The sequence below is a fragment of the Salminus brasiliensis genome, chromosome 21, assembly GCF_030463535.1.
Source record: "Salminus brasiliensis chromosome 21, fSalBra1.hap2, whole genome shotgun sequence".
Lineage (NCBI taxonomy): Eukaryota > Metazoa > Chordata > Actinopteri > Characiformes > Bryconidae > Salminus > Salminus brasiliensis.
Genome location: NC_132898.1, coordinates 28,921,999 through 28,949,249, shown reverse-complemented (window position 1 = coordinate 28,949,249; position 27,251 = coordinate 28,921,999). Strand labels below are relative to the sequence as shown.

The 27,251-nt window shown below is 42.6% G+C and overlaps 1 protein-coding gene across 3 annotated transcripts in view; it reads left to right on the top strand.

The window, feature by feature from the left end:
* LOC140543092 (bis(5'-adenosyl)-triphosphatase) overlaps positions 1–27,251 on the top strand; it is a 362,414-nt gene that overhangs the window by 4,629 nt on the left and 330,534 nt on the right. For all 3 annotated transcript variants that reach the window (XM_072666108.1, XM_072666107.1, XM_072666109.1), the window contains one exon: positions 20,945–21,029. The gene's annotated coding sequence lies outside the window, so the exon portion shown is untranslated. The remainder of the gene's footprint in view (positions 1–20,944; positions 21,030–27,251) is intronic.

Genomic DNA, 27,251 nt, shown 5'->3' with positions numbered 1-27,251 from the left:
TTCAGATTGGATTTTCTAGTTCATGTTAAAACACATTATAAAACATTGCTTTGACTGGAGGTTTTGACTGGATTTGATTGAGGTCTGCCACAGACTTGAATGATCTGAGGTATCTGTGCTATGCACATCAGAACCAAATGCCTCCTCGAGCACCTCCATACTTGAGAAATTCTTGAGCTCATGGAAAATCTGGAGAAATGTACCTGGGATATTTTATGAAGTGAAGAAGGTTTGCGTTAATCCTCATTTCAGCAATATTCCTGTATTGTTATAGCGTTGTCTGCAACATTATTCACTAATAAAAGTAACTTTATTACATTAATTATTTTATTATTGTGTATTTACAGTGGGGCCAAAAAGTATGTAGTCAGCCACTGATTGTGTAAGTTCTCCTACTTAGCAAGATGAGAGAGGTCTGTAGTTTTACATTTACATTTACTGCATTCAGCTGACGCTCTTATCCAGAGCGACTTACATGGTTACTGGTATTACAGCAGTGGGCCAATGGAGTGTTAGGAGTCTTGACCAAGGACCCTTATTGGTGTAGCGCAGCATAGTCACCCAGACTGGGAATCGAACCCCAGTCTCCCACATGGTGTGGTAGCTCAGTGGCAGGTAGTGGTGTTATCTGTTGCGCCACACCAACCACAATTTTCATCATAGGTACACTTCAAATATGAGAGACAAAATGAGAAAAACAAATGCAGGAAATCACATTGTAGGATTTATTATTTTTTTATAAAGGATTAATATGTAAATTATGGTGGAAAATAAGTATGTCTCTCATAGTTGAAGTGTACCTTTGATGGAAATTACAGACATCGCTCATGTTTCTAAGCAGGAGAACAATCAGTGGCTGACTAAAAACTGTATGTATGTATGTGTGTGTGTGTGTGTGTGTGTGTATATATATATATATATATATATATATATATATATATATATATATATATATATATATATATACACACACATATATATAGCACCATTATTGCATTATAGCAATTATATATTATAGCATTATATTGCAATATAGCACCATTGAAGTACCATGAAGTATGTAAACAACTCACAGTGAGATCTAGCCAGGCTAAAGTGCAGCCTCCACACCGGGGGGTTAGTTTCAACACAGTGTAACAACTTACCCTTACCCCATCGTATGGAGGCGTATTGCTAAAAAGCAAAAAACAAACAAAAATCTTCAGTATGTTGTCGCTACGAGATATGTAAGTCATAATTATAAAATAAACACATCAGTAGTATCAAATCAAACATAAGAGGTTTGCGTATGCTTGAAGAGTTTAAATCCAATAAGCGTGATGATTTCATCTGAAGCTTCTGAAGGCTCCCCACAGACACCTAGTCTGCATAGTGTACGGCACATTGTGTAATAAGTGCACATAAGCATATAATTACTGACCGCATCCCATCAGTTGGTGCGTACAATTTGCCCTCATGGTATGTGCAGGTGTGCACTTACAGAGCGCAAGCGTTTCTGATAATTGGCCAATGATGTAAATACAGGTTACCTAATAAACCGGCAGCTCAGTTTATGTAAGTTTTACCAAAGGTGGGCAGTTGAGACTGGAGGGCGGCGGGGTGTGTGTCCATCTGCATTTTTAATTAGAGTAACTTGATTAAATATATTTTAATTATCTCTGTCTCAGTGGTGCTGTTGAGAGATGTCACATGGCTCCTCCTTTTAATGTCTGCCATCTGTCTAGTCTCCCTTTAAAAAAGAGAGAGAGAGAAGTGCTTCAGAAACCTTGCTCGCTCACTCGCACACTGAGAAGGCCATCTCCTTTCTACCCTCCCTGCTGTTCAGAAGGCATCATTCGGCTCTGGACACGTTCCCTTCACGCTGCATCCCCCCCCCCATTTATTTAATATTCCTGTCGTCTAAATTAAAGAAGTGGTCTGATGACAAATTTACATATTTTCACATTTTCCTTCCTGCACCAAATGTCATTAATCATCCAAGGCATGTTTGGTGTCTGAACTTTGGAACTTTGCTTCTGTGGTTGTGCATCGAAGCTACAGTGTTCATATAGCTAGGAAGCAGTGCAGGCTAATGCTCCAGTGATTAGCATTATGCACACATACTTTATTATAGGCCGGAATGCTAGCTTCAGCAAAGTACTGCTGTTATTAATAATAATATCAATTATTATTACACATATTACACACAATACTCCCAGATGAAGCTGATCTACATATAGCTAGCAAGCAGTGGAAGCTAATGCCCTACGTATTAGCACTGTGCCTACATGATCACACGCTCCTCAACTAGACCTGATTAAGATTAGGTTTAGATGTAGATTAGGGTGTAGGCTAAAGTTAAATTAAGATTAGATTTATGGTGTAGATTAAGGTGTAGGCTAAAGTTAAATTAAGATTAGATTTATGGTGTAGATTAAGGTGTAGGCTGAAGTTAAGATTAGGTTTAGGTGTAGATTAAGGTGTAGGCTAAAGTTAAATTAAGATTAGATTTATGGTGTAGATTAAGGTGTAGGCTAAAGTTAAGATTAGATTTAGGTGTAGATTAAGGTGTAGGCTAAAGTTAAATTAAGATTAGATTTATGGTGTAGATTAAGGTGTAGGCTAAAGTTAAATTAAGATTAGATTTATGGTGTAGATTAAGGTGTAGGCTAAAGTTAAATTAAGATTAGATTTATGGTGTAGATTAAGGTGTAGGCTGAAGTTAAGATTAGGTTTAGGTGTAGATTAAGGTGTAGGCTAAAGTTGAATTAAGATTAGGTTTAGCTGTAGATTAAGGTGTAGGCTAAAGTTAAATTAAGATTAGGTTTATGGTGTAGATTAAGATGTAGGCTAAAGTTAAGATAAGATTAGGTTTAGGTGTAGATTAAGATTAGGTTTAGGTGTCAATTAGGGTGTAGGCTCAAGTTAAGTTAAGATTAGGTTTAGCTGTAGATTAAGGTGTAGGCTAAAGTTAAATTAAGATTAGGTTTAGGTGTAGATTAAGGTGTAGGCTAAAGTTAAGTTAAGATTAGGTTTATGGTGTAGATTAAGGTGTAGGCTCAAGTTAAGATAAGATTAGGTTTATGGTGTAGATTAAGGTGTAGGCTCAAGTTAAGATAAGATTAGGTTTATGGTGTAGATTAAGGTGTAGGCTAAAGTTAAATTAAGATTAGATTTATGGTGTAGATTAGGGTGTAGGCTAAAGTTGAATTAAGATTAGGTTTAGCTGTAGATTAAGGTGTAGGCTAACGTTAAATTAAGATTAGGTTTAGCTGTAGATTAAGGTGTAGGCTCAAGTTAAGCTAAGATTAGGTTTATGGTGTAGATTAAGGTGTAGGCTAAAGTTAAATTAAGATTAGATTTATGGTGTAGATTAGGGTGTAGGCTAAAGTTGAATTAAGATTAGGTGTAGATTAAGGTGTAGGCTAAAGTTAAATTAAGATTAGATTTAGGTGTAGATTAAGGTGTAGGCTAAAGTTAAATTAAGATTAGATTTATGGTGTAGATTAAGGTGTAGGCTAAAGTTAAGATTAGATTTAGGTGTAGATTAAGGTGTAGGCTAAAGTTAAATTAAGATTAGATTTAGGTGTAGATTAAGGTGTAGGCTAAAGTTAAATTAAGATTAGGTTTAGGTGTAGATTAGGGTGTAGGCTCAAGTTAAGTTAAGATTAGGTTTATAATGTAGATTAGGGTGCAGGCTAACATTAAGATAAGATTAGGTTTAGGTGTAGATTAAGGTTTTATTAACAGTCCGATGGGTTTTGAGGTCGGCGTGTGATGATTTTTGCTCTTAGCACGATGCTAATCAGTAGTGTTTTGGCATCCATTGCTTATTAGCTACATTAGCCTTTGTAGCTTCTATGCAAAACTGAGGAATTCAATGCCTAAACAGTGACATTTGGGTTAACGGCACTATTTGGCATCGGAACTGTACCCTTTACACCCCTTTCATTGAAACAGTGCCCTGTAGGCTTAAGCTCGAGCCTCCATTCACTGCGCGCGTGTTGACGCCGCTTGATTCGCGCAGTGGCATTTTCCATGCTCCACACCTCATAACTGTACACGGAGATCCGCCGACAGAGATGCATAATGCAGGAGAGCCGCCATCAATTATGCAGCATTTATTCATACCACGGCAATACCTAATTGATTTGATTCTCTTTGCTTCATGTATTATTGAATAGCCCGGGTCCTGCGTGTGTTTCCCCTTGCCACTGGATGTTGCTGGCGGGGCGAAGCTGTGTGTATTTTTTTCCGCACCGGCCCCTGTCCGTCACGAGCTCGCTCCAGCTGTGAAAACCACCGTGTGAGATGGCGTTCCACACTCTGGGTAGAAATTGCCCCGTTTTTTACGGCGGTGCGCGGCCGGCCGTCTCTTCCCCTCCGACGCTGAATTACAGATACGCCGGGTTAGACGGCTAGATATGGAGCAGGTGAAAACGTTTCTATGGCTGTGACTCATTCAGAGGCATTGCTGAAAGGGATTCTGCTCTGTATGGGGGGCTCACGCCGCAGGCCGCCATTCAACATCTAGGTGCCGTACAGGAGCGCTACAGTTGACTAGGATAAACACCTGCATTTTGAACTGCAGTAGGTTATGAATGGGCCGCATGGGGAGAGCGGGAGTGATACAGAGAGAGGGGTTTTATGCAGAACCTTAATTAGCCCTTAGAAGCCTGGAGTTATTGTTGTGGTTTAGCTATGCTATTTAAACGTAAGTACGCAGTTCGGTACGTAATTGCTTAATTAGCTATGTAGTGAATTTCCATTTCCACTTGATTTACACTCTGTATCCAATCAGGGGCTCAGAATTAGCATTAAGAACTTTGTTAATGTCGGTTCTGGTGTTAAAAAGGGACAAAAGACATCGGTTGTAACTGACATCCCATCCAGGCCGCATGTGCAGGGTACAGTCCTGGGCTACCCATACAGGCCCCACATGGACGTGTTAAGAAAATCTGATTTAGATTTAGGTGGACAATTAAAGTGTAGATTGAGGTTTAGGTGTAGATTAAAGTGTAGATTGAGGTTTAGGTGTAGATTAATGTGTCGATTGAGGTTAGGTTTAGGTGTCGATTGAGGTTAGGTTTAGGTGTCGATTGAGGTTAGGTTTAGGTGTAGATTAATGTGTAGATTAAGGTTAGGTTTAGGTGTAGATTGAGGTTAGATTTAGGTATAGATTGAGGTTAGATTTAGGTGTAGATTGAGGCTAGGTTTAGGAGTAGATTGAGGTTCGGTTTAGGTATAGATTGAGGTTAGGTTTAGGTGTAGATTGAGGTTAGGTTTAGGTGTAGATTGAGCTTAGGTCTAGGTGTATTTTAGGATTAGATTATGGTGTAGGATAAGATTAGGTTTAGGTGTGGATTAAGGTGTAAGTGTTAGATTTAGGTGTAGATTGAGGTGTAAATTAAGGTTAAGTTTAGGTATAGATTGAGGTGTAAATTAAGGTTAGGTGTAAATTAAGGTTAGGTTAGGATTATGTTTAGGTTGTAGATTAAGGTGTAGGTTAGGATTAGATTTAGGTGTGGATTAAGGTGTAGGTTAGGTTTAGGTGTAGGTTAAGGAGTGGATTAAGGTGCAGGTTAGGATTAGGTTTAGGTGTAGATTATGGTGTGGATTATGGTGCAGGTTAGGATTAGGTTTAGGTGTAGATTATGGTGTGGATTAAGGTGCAGGTTAGGATTAGGTTTAGGTGTAGATTATGGTGTGGATTAAGGTGCAGGTTAGGATTAGGTTTAGGTGTAGATTAGGATAATCAAATGTTGCCGGGGTAAGTGCTATAATTTAAGTGACTATTCCAAGCAGTGCTGCACAATAGAACGGTGCACCACTCAGCTCAGGTCTTCATCCCGCCTCAGCGCCTCCTACTGGATGTGACTCGTGCCAGCATCCTGAAACCACTAACCAGCTTCCTTTGTTTTTGTAGTCAGGTTTCCTGTTGCCGACCACTCGACCCCCCCATCCCCCCGTACCCAAGCATCAGTGATTTGTGTTTCGTGTTCAGGCCGAGACACCTTGTTCTAAAAGCCTCTTTTTAAGGACGTTTGAGCCCAAACTCAACGGGATGTAAACCACAGGTCTCCCTCCCTCAAACCTCAATCGCTATTTTAAAGCTTCTTCTCCCCAAAGAGCCCACTCCGCTCACCCCTGACTCCTGTTCAGAGAGAGTCCGTGAGAAGGGCTTTTTGCCTTGACCTTTAAAGGTGAGCGGCCAGCGCGCTGCTTCCTTTCTGACTGCTGCAGTCAATGGGTCGTGTGTGTGTACATGTGTGTCGAGATGACAAAGAAAACGGTGGAAAGGCAACGTGCTCAGTGTTAAGCCCTATTTCAGCTGGCCTGGTTTTACCTGGGAAGGGACCATCATTTAAGTGACCACTGCTGAGATAAGGGTGAGTGAGGCACTGACTGACCGACAGACCTTGTTAACACGTATCCACAAGAACTGCCTCGTTTTCCTAGAAGAGACGGTTTCTCGTACTGATGATTTGAGGACTTCGTTTCCCACAAAGCTGTGCAGCTGAGAGGAGATGGTATCTTAGGAAAGCTGAGGTTGAGTCTCCTTGCTTGAAATATTATTGTAAAAGAAAGAGGTACCTTTAGCATCCCTATTGCACCAACTGCTGGTTGACCAGCATCGCTACCATGGTGTTAGCATTGCTACAGCGCCAGCTGCTTGTCTTGCGGTGCATCATTACCGCAGCGCTAGCCCTGCTAGCCCACCGGCCTTGCCCAGCATCGCTTTTGTGGTGTTAGGACCACTGTTACACTTGCTGCCAGCCTTTCCTTGCATCGTTTCCTTGCTACCCCCAGCTACGCCACACCAGCTAACAGACGCCTCTCCTGGCCAACATCACTTTAAAAGACAGCAGCATCTACCGACTTGGAGGGAGAATAGCCGATTGTGCTCTCTCTGACTCTGGACGCTGATGGCAAAGCGGCATTGTTCGGGATTCGAACTTGCAACCCTCCTCTGGCCATGCTGGTGGCACAATAGACCGCTGAGTGACAAGGTCACAGTTAAGGTAATTTGTAATTATGACTCTTCCATGGAGTTTGTTCAAGCAATGCTGCACAGTGGAATAGTGCTCCACCCTCTAGATTCAGCTAAACTGTTAATCCAGGTTCTTGGCAGTTATATGGGGATCTACCAGCTTATGAGCAGTTCTCTCTGAAAGCTTTCTTGGTTTGAGATACATATGTGATGGTAATTAAACTGTCTGTCAAACCAAATAAAGTATTTAAACCTCATTAAACCTCAAACATCGCCCACGCTTTGACGAATCACTCTCCTGTCTAGGCTGCAAATTCCTCCTTAGCGATAGCATGCATTACGAAATGAGCCTTCGTGACCAGCCTTCGGTTACAGTAATTCCTTGATCTTATGACTCTGAATCTAGAGGGAGGAGCACTATTCCACTGTGCAGCATTGCTTGCACAAACTCTATTGTGCCACCAGTATGGCTGGAGGAGGGTTGCAAGTTTGAATCCCGAGCAATGCTGCTTTGCCATCAGCATCCAGAGTCAGAGAGAGCACAATCGGCTCTTCCCTCTACATATGTGATGGTAATTAGCATTAGTCTCGTTATGGTGATTCACTATAGCTACTGATAACGGCTTAGTGCTAAAAATCTCCATTGCTCCAGAGTTCGTCATTGATGAGCACCAAAAAAATTGACGCAAACATGCAACCAGTAGGAAAGCTGGAATAGGCAACCAGATGTGTTTGTCAGTATCATGAGATTTACTCGTCCTACTGCCTTTCCTTGCCCAGAACTCGAGTGGTTAAGTGTATTCAGGGGTAGGAGGGCTCTCTGAGGGAAACGAACGGAGCAGTGTATAGCATGGTACGGCTGTTCGGATCCTGCGCCTCTGTTCTGGGCCCAAAGGAGGTTAAGCTTAGCGCTCGGCAGCTTGAGCTGCAGCTTGCCTCCAGAGGCATAGGGTCAAGAGGTCGGCAGCGGAGGATGGCGAGCAGGCAGGGGTAGGGCTTTCATATCAAAACCTTCCCGCTTTGCTTATCCCCATGTGTTTTGTGGGGATATGTACATCCATGTTGATTTGTGCCTCGCAATGATGAGGAAAGCGGTCTCCATTTTACAGTAACCGCCATCGGTGTATGACAGGGCTACTGTGGGACTGAGGGATTTCTACAAAGATTTAGGTTTTGTTTTCATCGCTGCAGCTCACAGCTGCTGTCGAGAAGCCCATCTAACATCCCAGGTAATAAATCTCCTGCGTCTGTACTTGTGTAGGCTGCAAATTCCTCCTTAGCGATAGCATGCATTACGAAATGAGCCTTCGTGACCAGCCTTCGGTTACAGCAATTCCTTGATATTATCACCGATCAGGTAGGTTTATACTTATAGGTCATTTACTGTTACCGGACCTGTGTGAGTCATCGCTGACATTGAAACGGACCATTCAGTAGGCCGTGGCTTGCCGGGGTGTGTGCGCTTGAGTGTGTATGTGTGTGTGTGTGTGATGATGCCATCTCAGCGTGAGGCAGAGTGGATGGTAGTGTCAATGGCAAAGCTACAAAGGCGAGTCGCTCGGCCTCATCTGCCCGCTGACCAACTCTCGTTTATTTCCCGCTAATCCTATTCAATACAAAGCCCTCCAGTCCCCCAGTCATGTCAACAAACTGGACGCTCCTCTACCTTCTGCCTTCATTGTACACAAGAGTGGATGGCTGGGGAGAGAGAGATCCAGAGAGAGAGAGAGAATGACTTCTCTACTGTCAGTGGTTACTATCTGATGGTCACACTGAAATGGATTAGCGAGTCTTCTGGGACTAGAGCACATGTTGGAAAACGATGGCTGTCCACAGCCTCAGCTTGTCCGTATGCCAGGGGACATGAAAGACTATCGTCCAATCCTTTAAACCAGACACAACTGCTCCGAATTTACCGGATACGTGCGGCACTGTTATCCAGCCAGGAAAACCACACCACAGGACCACAGGATCGCATTTTCAGCTTAGCAGCATCTGTGCCTTTTGCATGCGATCGTCATTTTTTGTTTTGCCAATATCTGAAGTATGTCTTCAGAGAGAGAGTGTGTGTGTGTGTGTGTGTGTGTGTGTGTTTTCTTTTAACATGTGCACTTGCGTTGGAGCATGCCTTATTCCAGAGGGCCAGCAGCAATACTCCAACTTCCCGCCAGGGATCTCCTGTGACATCTGACTGTTAGGGCGGCTGTCGCTCCCTATCTGAGTTTTCCTGAGAGATACACTGATCCCACTTCCTCTCACCCAAACCAAATCCAATATCAGAATTCAGGGCGTCAACCAATACCAAGTACTAATCCCATACCAGTATATACAGAGTAGAAGCTACATTATATAAATATAAGAAATGCTTATTTACATTTACATTTATGGCATTTTAGCAGACGCTTTTATCCAGAGCGACTTACAAGGTAACTCGTATTACAGAGGTGGGTCAGTGTAGTGTTAGGAGTCTTGCCCACTGACTCTTATTGGTGTAGCACAGCATAGTCACCCAGACCGGGAATCGAACCCCAGTCTCCCACATGATGAGGTAGCTCAGTGGCAGGTAGCGGTGTTATCTGTTGCGCCACACCAACCACATCTGTTGCTCCACACCAACCACAGTGCTTATCAGTGGCACATTTGTCAGGATGTTACTGTAATTAACATTTAGACCACTTACTCACACAATAATGTCCGGCACGCTAACCGGCCAAGGTGAACCCGAGACCTCACGTAAAGCTTTGTTCTTTTGTGCATCCAGGTCATTTTAGGACTGTGAACTGTTCAAATGAATGTTGGATATAGGTCAAAAAGTAAAAACTCAACAGTGTAAAAAACCTTGGATTGGGTAAGAAAATCGGATTTGGGCTACTTTACCTGCTGTGTGAGGCCAGGGCCGAGTACAAACACCAGCCTTCCAGACGTCCTGGATTGTAATTGATTATGCATAAATAGCAGGGCTCCGAGTGTTCCAGTGGACTAAGGCACTGCCACTATCCTGGGTCATGCTGCTCGCCATCAGCAGCCAGAGTCAGAGTGAGCACAATTGGCCTTACTTTCTCAGGGGTGGGTTGATGGTTATTCCTCCCCACATCACTCCTAGTGGTATGTTGGTCAGCACAGGCGTCTGGTAGCTGTTAGCTGTTGTATCGGAGCTGGGGAGCTGCACTTTCCTCCAAGTGTTCTGGCAATGTAGCGATGCTGCCTTAGCGACAGTTCGGAAAGAGACTTCTAGTGTTGGAAGCATTGCTTGTGATGGGGGTGTTGACATGAATGAGAATTGGGTAAGTGGCATTTTAAATTGTAAAAAATTAAAAAAATAGAAATTAATTATTAAAAAAACCACAAAAAAAGAAAGAAAGCCATAAAACCTGATTTAATTTGAGAGACGTGGGCATACAAACGCAACAGTAGACGACGCTGTGCATCAGATTTAGTCAATATCTATCAAATAAAAATATATTTATATATTGAAAAAGTAAAAAGCAAGCCATTTTCAAAAAAACATCTCTAGGCATGGAAAGTTTCTCAGGCCTCGTTCTCTGTTTTGTGGCTTTGGGTTTGTTTCCAATGGATTGCATGCCTTTGCCCAGCCTTTCCTCTTCGGAAAGGAACAGTGGGGAGTTGATATATTATCATATTTTGTGCGTTATCTCTTGTAGCTGGTGGGGGTGCATGCCACACTGAGCAATGATTAGAGATATCAGCCTTTGCAAATGCCACATTTCTGTATATCACGTCAAGAACGGAACCGCAGGCAATAAATGCAATGGAGCCTGTCTAATTAAATTCCTTAACATGTTCCCATTACTTATTTGGTAACAGCGGAGGGAACGAGGGGGGGGGGGGGGGGGGCACCAATTATATTATTAATACATTAATTAAATTATTATGTAAAGGTGCTCGGACCAAATTGGGTTGAGGGTTTTATTGCATTTCGTTCTGCATGAGTGAGCAGGACATCGGCGGTCATTGGACACGAGGTGTATTGGACTGCCCAGGACATGCTTAGCCCTCGGCTCCATCCACAGAGTCTGTGTCTGCACTGGATAAATCCTCTAGATTTTGCTTTTTCTTCTTATGATCCGGTGTCGACCTGAGGAGGATGGGTTCCCCTTTTACATTTACATTCATGGCTTTAGCTGACGCTCTTATCCAGAGCGACTTACAAGGTTACTGGTATTACAGAGGTGGGCCAATGTAGTTTTAGGAGTCTTGCCCAAGGACTCTTACTGGTGTAGCGTAGCATAGTCACCCAGACCGGGAATTGAACCCCAGTCTCCCACATGCTGTGGTAGCTCACTGGCTAATAGTGGTGTTATCTGTTGCGCCACACCAACCACTTTTGAGTCAAGGTTTCTTCCTCTCGACCCGAGGGAGTGTTTGCTTGCCACGGTTGCCGCTCGCTCGGACCCGGATCTCTGTAAAGCTGTTTGTGGCAACATTAGAAATTAAATTGAATTGAATTGAAAATTGAATCGAAGGGTTTGTACTTGGGGTGGCCCGTGTTGTGCTGAGGGCCTAGGTTGGGCCGTGTACCATTATCATGTTTAGGCCCGACAAGACTAGCTCCCCATTAAGTCCTGCTACAGATATAGAAGGTGTCTTTAGGAACTCTTGAAATATGTGAAGACTGTGAAACTCTGTCAGCTTCGAAAATAGAAGCTTGTTTATATGGTGGAAGGGTGTGGGGGAAGCGTGTGTTGGTTTCTTTTCCTCTTCTACTTTGAACTGGAATCAAGCCATAGGCTCAATAATTGCCTCTAAACAGACGTTCCTGGGGAAGGCTTGTGTTTTAAACATTGCTGTACTTCAAGGTTCAAGTTAGGCATGTAGAACTTGTTTGCCAGAAGGGTTTCCATCTGCTGCTTTGAATGTAGATGTAGACGCAAGCGTAGGGTGTCTCATCATATGCATGCGTCTGCTGAAAGACTAGCGTTTAAGAGGGTTAGCCTCTGGTAAATATGTGCTGTGTTTTGCTGAAGAACACGTTCGTTTGGTCCTGATGCCTAGAGAATCTCCAAGGAGGGGAAGCAGGATGACTGTGGTGGAAATTTCATGGTGTTTTTGTTGGACTACACGAATATCTTCAGGGGGAAAAAAAAGAGATGTGCTATGGCGCTTCTCAATTCAGACCAATCAGACCAGCAGTCTCTAAACTCCGCTATGTGGGTTGACAGGGTGTCGGAACAGTTCAGCACCAGCCTAGTCTGGAATATCTCAATGTTTCTGTGCTTTATTTATTTATTTTTGACCTGAATAACTGACTGACGGACCTTGTTGAGACCTCTTATTTGCCTAGAAGAGACATTTTCTGGTACTGACGGTCTGAGAAGTGTCCCTGCAGCTGAGAGGAGATGTAATATTGGGTAGGATGAGGTTGGGTATCCACACCTTTAAGTGGTGCGAACACATACTGTGGTGTTAATGTGTGTTGAAGCATCACCGCCGCTGCATTGGCTACTGCGCTGTTAGCAGGCTGTCCGCTGGCCTCGCCTAACATCGCTACTGTGGCAGCTGTCAGCATCACACAGCATCCCTACCGCACCATTAGCATTGCTACGGCGCTGGCCATCGGCCTCGCCAAGCAGCGTTACCATAGCATTATCGTTGCCACTACGGTGCTTGCATTGCTATAGCGACAATAGCTTTGCTACTGCAGCGTTAACATCTTTACCGAGGCGTTAGCATTGATAACACAGCGCTAACATTGTTTAAACAGAATTAGTATTGCTACTGAGGCATTAGCATGGCTACTGAGGTGTTCGTATAATTGTCGCGCCAGCTGCCAACCTCGCCCAGCATCCCTGCTGCTGCTTTAGCACTGCTACCACGCCAGCTGCCGGCCTTGCCCAGCAACACTACTGCAGTGTTAGCGTTGCGAACATGGTGTTAGCAGTGCTATCAGTGCTATCATCCTGTCCCCTCCACTGTTCCATTGGTTGAAATTGCTGTTTACCTTTATTTATTAAATGTGAATCACTTATTAGCAAGTCCAACCATATAATACTGTTGTTGCTACGCTGGCATATAAAGCTAAAACCAACAGGTAAAGCTAGCTAGCTATCGTGCACTTGCTATCCAGTATCGAGCTAACCTTGTGCAAGATCAGCAGATAATTGGGATCCAAATAAAATAATAAAGCGATAAAAAAACAACCACCACTAAATAAAACACACTGTGAATGGTAGGGGGTGGGGGGGTGGGGGTGTTGAGCTCGGCAGGCTAACCAGTAGCGTGCTAGGCTAGCTAATACAATCAAAGGGAAGGGAATCAAAGGATCGGCTCAACTGATGATAGCATTATAGCTAATATAGTGGAGGGAGTGGACCAGCTCGGCTGGCTAGCGAGTACCATGTTAGCTACATCGGCTGACCTACGTATTGGGTCCTAAATGGTCCTACTGTAAGATGACTATGGAGGGGATAGGATGTGTCCGGCGGGATAGGATGTGTCACGACACCGGCTGCCAACCTCACCCTGCATCGCTTCCACGTCGTTAGTCACAAGCCATGTTCATGAGGTCCTGGGCCCTTCACATCTCAACAGGTGGTCTACATCTCAAAGCTCTGAGGACAAGGCCTATCAGGCAGGGTCACAGGAAATGATCTGTGGAACAAAACAGAGGTCATTTTAGGCCACAGAACCTTTTTCACAAATACGAGCAGATATTTTGGTTCCAGACTCCCCATTGTTGAAACACCATTGACGATTCTATGCAGCCAATGGCGGTCCGGCAAAACTCTGCTTGCCTGGCGTTTCTCGACTCTTCTGCTTTTGGTTTCTTTTCAATCTGAAGATTCCAGACACGGATAATAGAAATGTTACTCCGATAGCAGTGAGAAGATGAGCAGGCTGGTGCAGTTGGCACACATGACTAGGATAAGGACGGCGACTTTGATTCTTTTAGATGTCGAATCAATGGAAATAAAGACGTGTCTACGGATCTCACCCCCCCACCCCCCCAAAGACGGTTCCGTGTGTACTTGAGTCACGTAGCAAGGTGAACGATGGAACCGCATGCCCTCTACATTCCTCGAAGGCATCTCTCTCATCTGTAAAGGGCCTTGAATAAGGCATGACTTATCTCATTCTGATGGAGCTTTTTGATCAAGGTCATCCGGCTTGACGCGGCAGAATTCTCCACTCTTATCGCGTCTTCGCGCGCTCGCCTCGTCTCTCTGATTCCGTCGAAAGCTTGAAAGGGGATGTTAATAGCATTGATGAGCTCATTACAGCGCTCACGTTCGGTTTTATCTCCAGCTCTCCGTTTTTATGTGACGTCTCACATCTCAGCGAGACCTAAGGCTTTTCCAGACCTTACTCGAGGCCTGAGTAATGTGGAAGGCATAAAATTCTATGGACTTGAGGATTCATGACCACGGTCGTTTGTCTCAAGTATGCTGTATTAGCTTCAGGATGCGTAGCAAGTAAAACGTGACACTTTTGCACCTTCTAGACATTCAGATAGGGGCTGTTTTATTTTGGCTTGCAGGTATTAAAACTCCCAGTGAGCCTAGAGATATATTACAGGTGTCATTTACTGATTATTTTATTTATTCATTTACTTACGGAGATGTATAGTAAGGAAGTAGAACTACTTCTACTGTACTTAAGTACTAAAGTGCTGTATCTGTGTATTATCTGTGTATTATTCTTTTCACCTGCTTCCACTTTTACTTCACTACATATTTTGGATGAGTTTGATCATTTTTGATGTGCTGCATCGTTACTCTGTACAATTAGAGATGCCCCGATCTGATATTAGGATCGAATATCGGTCCCGATCTTTATAAAAATTAGCTGAACCGATCCTTTCACTTTAATTGGTTGGTGTAAGTTTGCACTAAATGTTTACATGTTTGCTGCTTGTATGTTTGACCAAGTTACTGATTTATTCTCAGGTTTAGCTGCTCAATTTTATTTTGAATTACGCTAAAAATGATCAAATAAGATTGATTACTGATCATGTGTTTGACAAAGTGAAGCTGTTTATTTTGACTCTTTAAGTTTGACTCTGGTGCTCCTGCACCATTGTTTATTTTTTAGTGACAAATAAACAGCAATTAATTACAAATATATCTATCTGTTAATTTGTTAATTGTTGTTAATTGTGTTTTACAAAGTCAGTAAAGTAATGTTTAAGTCAATCCTGATGCCTTAAGTCTCTCCCACATGGTGAGGTATGTGGTTTATTAATTCAACAATGGTATTGGACTGGTATCAGGTATCGACCGATATGCAAAGTTTATGTATCTGTATCGTTATCTGATCGGTGCATCCCTAGCTACAGGGTACGAATCATTTCAGACCCACATCATCACCTCCAGAGCACTAGATGGCGCCGTCACGGAGTTTGATTACCCTCATGCTAGAGCTCTGTGAGTTGATCTCTAAATGGAAGACAAAGAACCACCAGAAGAAACACCTCCATTTTCACCTCCTGCAAATACTCGTATGTGCCGAATGGCCTGAGCTCTTTCAGCTGTAGTTGAGTTTACAGAGAGTGAAGCTCAGGGGTTTGAGCTGCTCTTCTCACTGGTTCTACAGATGAAACTCTTGTATGTGGCGGGTTGAGTCAGGTCTGTTCAGCTCTCTCTCTTTTGGGCGAGTTTGTTTAGAGAGTTAACTGAAGACTTGTGTTCATGAACTCTGTCTTCTACAGTCCTGTCCTTCTACTACAGCCAGAGAAAGTTAGACCGTCCTTAAGTCTGAGCATCTGAAATAATATAAACACTGATACTCAAACTTTTGACTGCTTTCTGTAAGAACTACAGAACACAGTACTGTACTTTTACTTTCAGTACTTAAGTAGAAACTTTTAGACTAAACTACTTGCAATGCTTAAGTATGAAAATGTTGAATACTTTAGTACTTCCACTTAAGTCTGGAGCTTAAAGAAGCTTACTTTTACTCAAGTCACTTTTCTGATAGAGCATAGAGTACTGATTGGGTCTCTAGTACTTTATTAATGTCTGTTAATTAATAAACCATTTCCTTCCCAATTTGGATCGAAAGCTTGAAATAGATAACCAGCCTGTATGTATTCATCCCCTGTCGCATGCAGTGCTCCCAACACTAGAGTGAAGGATTTTGGGGACGTAATGACCGCTACCTGGCAGTTTTAGGGGGTTGAAAAGTTTGTCGCTTTCGTTTACTGAACTCTCATTATTCAACAATACCAAAGGGCCTCTTAAAAGTCAGTTTTGAGGGCTGTCTGGGCATATGAACCTATAAAAAGCAGAAGCACATTACAAAACACCCTTTTTTTTTTAACCATGTTTTACCCGTTTCTGTTGCTGGGGATTGCTCCTGACTTTGCCTATGGAACTTTCTGACCTGTTCCAACCCACAAGAACGCAGCACTTTCTTGGCTCCGTAATATTTAGCGCTGTCATTCTGAGTTTAGGACCTTTTCGTTAACAAGCCGTGAACTGGGAGAATAAATACACAAATAAATAAATAATTGGTGTCCAAGTGGTGTTGCATCATATTCTGATGTGAAAATCACAGTGTCAGGGCCATTAAAACATCCATTTAGTCCCCAATTAGACACGACTTATTTGATTATTTTTAAACGTGTTTTTTTTTTTTTTTCGGAAGGCTTTAGCACCCCGCCAGCGTTGAGATGTGTGTTGGCTTTTTTATTTATTAATTTTTCTGGAGAAATCCTCCTGTTTGTGGTGATCTCCCCGGAGCTACCCGAGGCCTAAATTAAAAGCATGTTACCAAAGGAACGCTTAGTGGCAGAACAGGGCTTCTTTTCGGAGCTTAGCTCTCTGAGCGGCAGGCTAGAGGTTGCTTGTTTTTTTGAAGCGTAATCGCCTGTAGGCTTGCACACAAAGTACAAATATCTCGCCAAGAATCAATAATGTTCTACCACATACTAACCTTGAAAAGTACTTACAAAATAACAGATCTGCTTCTTCGGCAACGTGCTTCTCCGCCGCTTATTTGAATGGCCCAGGAGTTGTGTTTTTCTTTTTTTCGCCTCCCTTCCCTCTTTTCTTTTCTTCCACCTGAATACAAATGACTACTCTAGTGTGCCTCGTTCGCTCTCAAACCTCTGAAAAGCGGAAAAAGTCCAATTATTTGTTGATTTTTGCCCTCCCATCCCCTCCCCCTCCCCCTCCACCCACCTCCCCAATCAAACTAGGACACCTCCATCGGCGTGCTGTAAATCCCCCTTGTCCTTGTTTTCGGCAAGTTCTCTGCCCTTTTTTTTTTTGCTGGATGATGTGTTACGATTTATGCCACCTTGGTTTTCTCTCTGCCTATCTTGCTTCCTCTCGCGCTCTTTCTCTCTCGTGCGCTCTCTCTCTCGCTCTGTCCTCTTTCCGTCACTTTAATCAGCTCTTTTAATTACTGACACCCTCAGTCACCCTCCCGCTCGTTCGGTTGTCACCTTTGGGAGATTGAGCCGTAGAGGAGAGAGCGAGAGAGAGCGGGGCAGACAGAGAGATAGAGGGAGAGAGGGAGCAGGGTGGGGGACGAGGAGATAGAAAAGTAAAAGCAGGTCCTGTGCTTCCCGCGGGTCTTGGAACAGGCCTGGTAATAGCGCGCCGGTGCCAGGCACTCCGCTGTATTGCCAGCGCTCATCTCCCTCAAGCCCCCGCTGGCTCCCCCTCTCTTCCCCTCTCTTCAACATTGTCATGATAAATGGATTTTTTGCCTTGACTCGAATGCGTCCTCTTAAGACCGGAGAGGGACAGCGAAGACCAGCGTTTCATCACAGCCTGGACGGCGGATGCTGTATGGGGTCTGTCTGGTATGACTGATCGAATGGGCTGAGATAAAAGGATTAAGCCCAGGGTTAGGGTTTTACAACACTGGTGTTCTGCTTTCATTGAAAAGTTCCAGGTTTACATATTTTCATAGCTAGCCAATAGAATAGGACTCTCTGGAGCAGATAAATATGGACTTATTGGCACCATGCTGCCTAATGCCAGTCCCGCCCCCAGTGGAACTGCTATGTTCTTTGGAGTGTTGGTTGGTGCTCTCTACCATACGTTTAGGATGAGGTGGGAGTCCAGGGACAGTAGAGACTAGTAGTTAGACTCCAACAGGTACAGATTAACTCCCCTGATTTCGGATGAAATAATGAATGGGCAGGTGTCCCAATACTTTTTGTCCATATAGTGTACCAGGGATGATTAAAAGAAGGTACTTGCAGAAATTACTTGCAGAGTTTGAATACAGGCATGATCCTCTTGAATAAAAAAGGACAGTTCAGTTACAGATATTAATTGTTTAGTTCCCAGAAATCATTAGGCCTCAACTGAAGGCCAAGAAGGCCCTGAGGGTTCCCCCCTGACTTTTCCCAGTAAACAAACCAAGCAGTTGCAAGGGCTTGTATGGCTACCCATGGATGATTGATGTGGCGCAAAAGATAACACCACTACCTGCCACTGAGCTACCACACCATGTAGGAGACTGGGGTTCGATTCCCGGTCTGGGTGGCTATGCTGCGCTACACCAATAAGAGTCCTTGGGCAAGACTCCTAACACTGCATTGGCCCACCTCTGTAATACGAGTAGCCTGGAAGTCACTCTGGATAAGAGCGTCAGCTAAATGCCATAAATGTAAATGTACCCCACCTTGCCACCACTTGCAGCCTATCAGAAACCCCATTAAAACTGACCGTCTCTGCAAAAAAACAAAAAAAAACCAAAAACAACACCACCACCTTTCTGGTCCTTATCTGGACTCCAAATACAGAACAGCAGCTCTGGTTCTTGGATGTTCACACGTGGTTCCTCCAAGGCTAAGATTTGTCAAATTGATTAAGTCCCTTCCTGCACTGGATCATTCCCTGACTTAATTCCTAGGCCTCAATTTAAGCTAGTGGCCATTTCTCTTTGTTGTAATAATAAATGCCATGCCTTAATGTCGGGCTCCAAATTATACTGACCTTCAGCATCTGTGCTTTTTTTTTTTTTTTTTTTTTTTTTTTTTTTTTGATGCATTGGCATCGCTTTGTGTTCTCCAGCTCTGTGGAAGAATGATTTTTTTTTGGAGGGAGAGTCAAATGCAGTGGGGAAAAAACCCCAGCTAATAATCCAAGGTTACGTTTTTGCATTAGCATCTCTTTCTAAAGGAGGGTGCATCCAAGGACAGTGTTGCTCAGCGCTGTCGTATTGCTTTGTTGCTTTTCTGCTCTGCATATTGGAGAGCTGTGTACCGGGGAAGCATTAAGGTGGTAGCTTGTGAATATTTCATCTACCTTTCAGTGGAACTAGCCTAAATTCAACTTTAATTGTCTTAGAAAGGAAGCTCCGCCCACTTCGTAAAGGCCTAAGAATAACTTGCCCCAGAGCGCCGAGTGCCGTTCAAGTGTTGATGAGGAATGGTAAATGAGCAGCGGTGATGAGTTTTCCCACCCGCTGGCCACTTTATTAGAAACGCCCTGCCCTTGTTAGAAACTGTGGCCCATCTCGTAGCACCGCTTTCGCGCTGAGAACACTCCGCCACCTCCCCAGTATATGTTCAACCACAGGCCCAAACAGCCTGTAATTGCACACCTGGATGGATCATGTCGCTTGAAAGGTTGTTTCACGGTAGGTGTGTTTCTAATAAAGTGGCCATTTGAGGCCGGCGATGTAAAATTGCTGCGACATGTCAGGTTCTGTGGATATGCACTGAAATATTTGAGGTCGTGATGGCAAAATCCGGCCCTTTAATTAAGTTAATCGTGCGTAAGAGTGGTTTTCAGCTGAAAAATTAAGGTCATTTGATGTTATTACTTCTCTGCCCAAACCTGTCCTGGAGATTTAAGGTCCTTCAGAGTGTAGTTTCAGTCGTTAGGCTGCAACACTTGACTCTGCCAAGCAAACACTGACACACATCATAGTGTGTATAGCAAGCAATTATATAATCAGTAGCCAAACAATAGTGTGTGTGTGTGTGTGTGTGTATATGTATGTATATATATATGTGTATATATATATATATATATATATATATATATATATATATATATATATATATATATAGCGGCAGTCTAATGAGCCCAGTCTAACGGCATAAAAGGGTCTGCTCAGTCCTACAAGGAAGAGGCCCTTGTGCGAGAAGTCCGTTCTCAGTACCCCATCACTACTGGCTGTGCTGCTTGCTAGTGTGTAAACATACAGTTTAGACAAAAAAATTACCAAAATTGTGATTAAGAATATAATAAAATAATAATTAATGATGTAATAATAGGTATACATCATAATAAAATAATAATAATATAGTAACAAAAATATAATATTATAATATAAAATTATAATAATTAATCATGTAATAATAGGTATACATCATTTATATAACCTATATGTGTGTGTGTTCAGGGTGGTTTTGGGGGGCTGGGTCAGTTGTTGGGGTTGGGGGGGGGGTGGTGTCCTTGGTGCTACCTCCCTGAAATGAGGTTTACCTTGATATAGATATATATATATATATATATATATATATATATATATATATATATATATATATGTGTGTGTGTATGTGTATGTGTATGTAATTTAAGTTATGTGTGTGTGTTCAGGTCAGTTGGGGTTTTGGGGGGGGGGGGGGGGGGGGGTGTCCTTTGTGCTACCGCCCTGAAATGAGGTTTACCTTGATTGGATGTCTGCATATAAAAACTAGTAGTTTTGGACCGTAAATAAAAAAATGGCCATCGTCAGACGTCCGATTACTTTTGCCACCACTATTAAGAGTCTGTTAGTAGGCCTGTGTTTTTCTACAATTGACCATTTCACTTGAAACCCCTCTGAAGACTTTGTTTGCATATCAAACATTGAACTATGCTGTAATTTTGAAGTATCAGTGAAATTCTCCTGCAGGTAGACCTTGTTACCTTGTGTTTGCATTAAACGTTTGCTTAAAGACCCCCTGGATTGATCATTGGCACAGAGTAGGCCATAACAGCAGTAATAATTGCGCAGGCTGTCATGAATAACTCCTGTGAATTTCCTTTTTGCCTCTTGTTTTAGTTTTCCTCGCCGCAGCTGCTCGTGGGCTCGTGGCTGCTGCTAATTACCTCAGCTGGGGGGCCGTGGGAAGACTCGGAGGGCGAAGGTACGTGTATTTATTGCATCGCACTGACAATAAAATTGGCCAGGTGCATTGATTTTCTCTTCTCTCCGGCCCCCTTTTTATTCCGAGGACTTGTAAGCGAGTTGATTACAGACAGAGCAAACAGCAGAATTGCTTCTACTACTCGCTAGTCTGCTTTTTCTTCCCCCCTCTGTCTCGGTGGTGATTTAAGGCTAACTCGCTGACGCTAGCTGGCCGAGGACATGTGTCGGGTCACTCAGACAGTCTGATCAGGTCACACTTTCTTCCAAGTGAGCTGAACTGTGCTACAGCAGTGCGTAGGAGGCAGTGCAGAAATATGGGGAGATTGATGTCATGTCCCTAGTAAGAGGCACGTGCTAAGATGCTATAGCCCTCATCCTGTCTGAAAATTGGTTTATTTATTTATTTATCGGTTATCAAAATGTCAACAAAGTAATTTGGAGTGGTTTGGCACTTGCTTCCAAGTCTTGTTTACAGGTTTTGGATTGGACATGCGGTTTGCTACGTTACACCATAGCAACCACATTGGATACCATATATACAGTGTGTGTGTGTGTGTGTGTATATATATATATATATATATATATATATATACATACAGCTCTGGAAAAAATACCACTTAATTTGAGTTAGTTGAATCTGCAGACTATAAATGGCCTAAAGTCCCAACAGCAACGTGAAAGACTAGTGGAGAGCCTGCCAAGACATTAGAGCTGTGATTGGCAGTCAAGGTTATTTAATTATAATGATTTCTGAATGTACTGTGTTGTTTAAATTTGAATTATAATTATTATAATCATTTCTTTGCATTTTTTGAGCAGTTGTTTTTGAGCAGTTGTCATTTCTGCAAATAAATAAACTCTCTAAATAGCAAATATTGTTATTTGGAATTTAGAGCAAATGTTGTCCATTGTTTATGAAAAACAACGCACATGTTAATTTCCCTGAACACACTGCCTATAAATAGTTATATATATATATGCTATATAACTGCTACAGTATCCTGAGACACTGTTTCATGGTGTTACTGGGGAGGTTTTGAGGTAAAACATGACTGAATTAGTAAAAATCTAGCAATCTTTGCTAGTTTAGCAATGTAGTCCCTAAAGAAGACCTCTTCTTCATTTTTGGGTTTTATCACTATTTTACCATCGTCAACATTATATATAAACACTCAGACAATATATGTAAAATGTATACGCTCATTCGTCATTTTAGACACAGCCATATTGGTGTTTACATCTTGGTGTTGACCAACCATTGTGAAGAAATCTTCTTTATCAGTTTCTGTATAACGAACTGTTTCACCCCAGACCAGTCTGAAGCACTCTGTTACAACGTGAACACTTTGAATTACGCTGCCATTTTGAAAACTCTGTGGAATTCCTCTTTAATTAAATTACATTAGTAGTAACATGGGTTAAAATAAAGAAGGCCTCTAGCCATCGTATAGATTGTTTATTTTTTTGAAATCCACCAGCAGAGCACTTAATGAAGTATTGATTCATCTAACCAGGGGTTTCTCTTACAGAGCAAGAGCCCTTGCTTAGCCAGCTAATTTCCAGCTTAGCTTGTTCTAACCCTGGATTTAGTTTTTGGTTGGTGGATGACTTTTTAATGACATGGTTGTTTCCATGACAACTTATGCTACATGCCTAAGACCGGTCCGAATCATGATTTAAGCAACCCTGGAACCAATCAGGTCCCTTGGACGATGACTGTTGTGACAAAGCAGCTTTACAGAGATCCGGGTTCGAGCCTCTTTTGAGCAAGCTAGTGGCAACAGTGGCCTCGGGTCGAGAGGAAGAAACCTTGAGAAGATCCAAGACTCAAAAGGGGAACCCGTCCTCCTCAGGTCGACAACGGATATTGATAAGAGGCAAAACAGGAATAAAAACAACAATAAAACTAAACTGAAAAAAGAAAATAAAGGTCCTGCAGGTAAACAGTGAAAAGCAGAGTCCTGCAGTGAGGTGAGGATGAATCAATGCAAGGCCCCAGAGCAGGACAGTGGACAGTGGGCAGCAGGCTTTTTTACAGGTTTTTGATTGGACATGTGGTTTCCAATGCAAAAATGATAACACCCAACCGATCACTTTAACCATTAAGCATATATATGGGTACACGTATCAGCCACCTGGGATACCACAACAATCACCCAAGCAATCACCTAAGATACCTTCTACCATACAGCTCCTTAGCAATGTGTGTCACAAGGACACAAATACACCAGTAACACCTAACCAACCACTTAACAACCACTACCAGCAACACCATAGCAACCATATATATATATATATATATATATATATATATATATATATATATATACATATCATATATATAAGCTGATATATATATATATATATATATCAGCTTATATATACATATATATAAGCTGATACGTGTGTATATGTGTGTGTGTGTGTGTGTGTGTGTGTGTGTGTGTATATATATATATATATATATATATATATATGTATGTATATGTATATGTGTGTATATATATATATATATATATATATATATATATATATATATATATATATATATATATATATATATATATATACACATATCAGCCACCTGGGATACCACAGCATCCACCTAGCAACACCATATCAACCACCACCTAGCCATCACCTGTGATCGGAATCAGAAATACTTCATTGATCCCTAAAGGGGAAATTTAAAACAAACAAAGAAAGAAAAAATGCCCCAGCAACCACCATACAACACCACAGCAACCCCCAGCAACCACCATATATGTGTATATATATATATATAGTCTATTCAGGATCTCAGATGCAATTCCTATTATTAAGGAAGACCGTTTGTTTGAGTGCTTTTGTGAATCTGTGAAGATATTCCAGAGATTCCAGTCTTCACCTCACTTTCTTTTCTTTGTTCCGCTCCAGCGTGACGTTTGGAGAACGCTGCAGTTCTTAAGCCCGTCACCTCATTCCTCCTGATTTGTCTGTTTTGACTAGATGTCCGTATGCATTTAGAATCTCTTTAATTGGCCCCTCGCCTGGAACTTCCATCGCCGCCTTTATTTAACAGGGCTGACATTTGTAATTGCAAGCTTAGTGGTAATTATAATCCACGTCAACAGCATGCAGGTTCTAAAAGGACACCCACGGCTTCGAGTGTGTCGCTGGCTAGCTGAGTGGGTGAATGCAATGCTTAGTTAAGATTAGCCCCTTAGTTAAGTTACGGGCAGTGGTAATATTCTCTCGGCAGGAATGGGTATCTCTGGCAACCGAGATGTAGCGCTGCCTCTGTGCTCTTAAGGGCTCTGTATGAATTACTTTCATTGGCTCCTTTGCTCCGTGATGGCAGTGCTGCTTTCTAAAGCCCTGTATCTTAGTAACGGGCCGCAACGGCCAGAACGTTGTGGAGTGAGAGGAAGAGGGCGGCGGAAGGTGGACAGGTTTGAGTTCATTGAGAAAAGAGGATGGATTTGAGCAGTGAGGGAGTCTTTGTAACCTTAAAGAGCCCCAGCCTATATTTTGCCACTGTCCGGCAAAAACCTGTATCTTCATTTTTGCCGTTTTTCATTTTTTGGTGTAATGTGAACCTGGCAGTTGTTCTTTACATTGTGTCAAAACTTTATAATGAATGGACCAATGGAAATGCTCCAAAATGGCTTGAAATAAAATGCTTTTACATTGACTTCCATTCAAACTTCAGTCTTTTTTTCCTCCTCCTGTAAAGTTGCCGTTTTCGCTGTAAAAGCAGTCCATATTAAAGTTTTTGCTTTACATTCTCTCTGCATTCACACTGTTAAATAGATCTTATTGAGAGAGGCAGCCAATCACAACAGAGTCATTTGCCTACATCATTCTTAAAAGCGCAGTAACAGCAAAAACACCCTGTTTAACTAATGGAGACCGAGAGGGAGGACTGGCGTGTGTTGTAAATGCACCGGCTGTTAAAATTCTGCTAATGCTAAGGAGACGCACCACAAGTGCATGATGGCATGTTGGGTTTTTGCTCAAATGTGGAGACAGAGGCTTGCAGCTGTTAGCAGTAGTGGTAGAGTCAGTGCAGCTGGGCTGGAGTCCCTTGCTTGCCGCCAGGGAGCTGTTGGCTACACCCCTGCCAGTTGAGCTGGATATACTGCAGCTTCGGGGGCTTCTCAGGGCCAGGCTACAGATGTCTGTTTTGGACATAGTTTCGGTTTAGGATGTGGATTAACTCCATTCAGTGTTTAATCTGGACTTGGCATGCACATGTCCTGAATAAATGATGTTCTGGTGGTTCTGGTGCATCCTGGTCTTCATAGGAATGCTTATAGAGAGAATGTGTCTTTAGACTTTTTTGTATTTTGCTTCATCCTTTGGTCATTTTTGACAGTGACTTTGAGTATTAGATATATGAGTGATATTGTCCACATATTCTTTACAACTTCAAGTAATGAAATATGGATAATGGTAAACTTTTATGACCTTGTAGGCCTTCAGAGACGACCTGGTTATTATTGAGAGCTGAAAAAATGCAGGCCTGTATTTTTCCCTTATTTATATTCAGCAGTATCACCAGGTTTGTGGTATCTAAGCTCTGCAGGTATTAGAAACAGCCTGATTTCATTTATTTTTCATTGGAAAACATGGATTCAGTTCTTGGAATGTCTTGAAATCAGTTTTTACAACCGAGCAAACCCCCCTTATTGGTTAGGCCTTCAGGAGGTGGACTGAAGGCCTCACACATTAGATTATCCACTTACATCATTAGAAATTGACTCTGAAATCAACGAGTCAGTCATTTTTTCCCGTGGGTGGGCCCAATTTCATGACTAAGTACATCATGCTAGGCCAGGCGTCGGGAACCAAGATGATTAAAAAGAGCTATTCTGAAACCTCTGCCTCTGCCTATCATTATACACAACATATGTTCTCCTTTCCCCTCAAGACAAATGTTAATGGTCCCGCATACGGCGATTAACACACACTGACATGCCATTGGCAGCTGCTGGGCTGAAGGTGCAGACTGAGCGCTATCAGAGAGAACTTGTAGAGACATTGCAAAGGTAGTTACTTAGTTACCACGAAACAGAGCTGTTGTGTCGTAACTGGTCGTGACCAGTTTGTAGCTCCATTCACCTCATTTATGAAGGACTTGCTTACGGGCTCCTTCTGTCATTTTTGGATAAAACCAGCTCTGGTGCTATAGGGATGCTATTCAGTTGCTGTTAGCCGAGTTCACGTCCAGGGATTTTAAGCCCCATGAAAAGATGTTACCCCGGCCCCCACAACTCCCCAGGTAATCAATGCATTTGTAGGGCATCTGTTGGTCACAGGCTTGTAGAATCACCTCAAGCAACACTCGACACCCCTCCTCTCCCCATACAGCACCCCTGCTAAATGCTGGCCGCCATACAGCATGATTCCATATGGATGCTGATCATCGCTGAGCTGCTCCAGATAATTGTGAGTGTTGGTCTTACTGGAAAATTCTCCAATAACTCCAATAAGTCCAATTTGAAGACTATATCTGGCCTTCAGGCTATACTCCTGTGCTGCTGTAATTCCACATAGTTTATTTAAATCAGCCAAGCAGCAGCAGCAGATCCGTATGACTATAAATAAAGCTAAAAAATACTGAAGCTAAAACGCAGCTGTTTAATGTAGCTGTGTAAGCTCATCTCCTTTTAAAAGGCCCTTAACCTACATTTGTCTTGTGTTTTGTCGAAACTCTCTGTATCCATTAGAATTAAGCTGCTGTTTTTATTAAAGGGCCTTTTTAATACTGACACATCTAAGTGAGCCGAGTTCTGACCTAATAAGTTTATGGCCTTGGCATCTCTTTATACACTCTTTATAGCCGTAACATTAAAACCACCTGCCTAAGATTGTGCAGGCAGCCCTTGTATCGCTTAAACAGCTCTGAGCAGCAGATCCTTTGTGAGGTGAGGCCTCCAATGCTTTGGGTGCCCTTGACACTGTAGCCAGTTTGCTGGTTGTCCTTTCTTGGAGCACTTCGGGGTCCCCATTAGACCTGCCTGATGTTTTGGAGATATTCTGGGCCAGTCGCCTAGCCAGCACGGTTGGTTCTTGTTGGAGTGGCTCAGATTTGTATGGTTATGGTAGCAATATTATATTCATTATTTTTCTGCTAGATTTTCACTATGAAACTCATCCCGGAGTGTTTTCCACACATTCCAACTCCAGATTGTTCGGTCTGATGTGGCTTGCATACAGCTTTTTGATCGGCTGCACA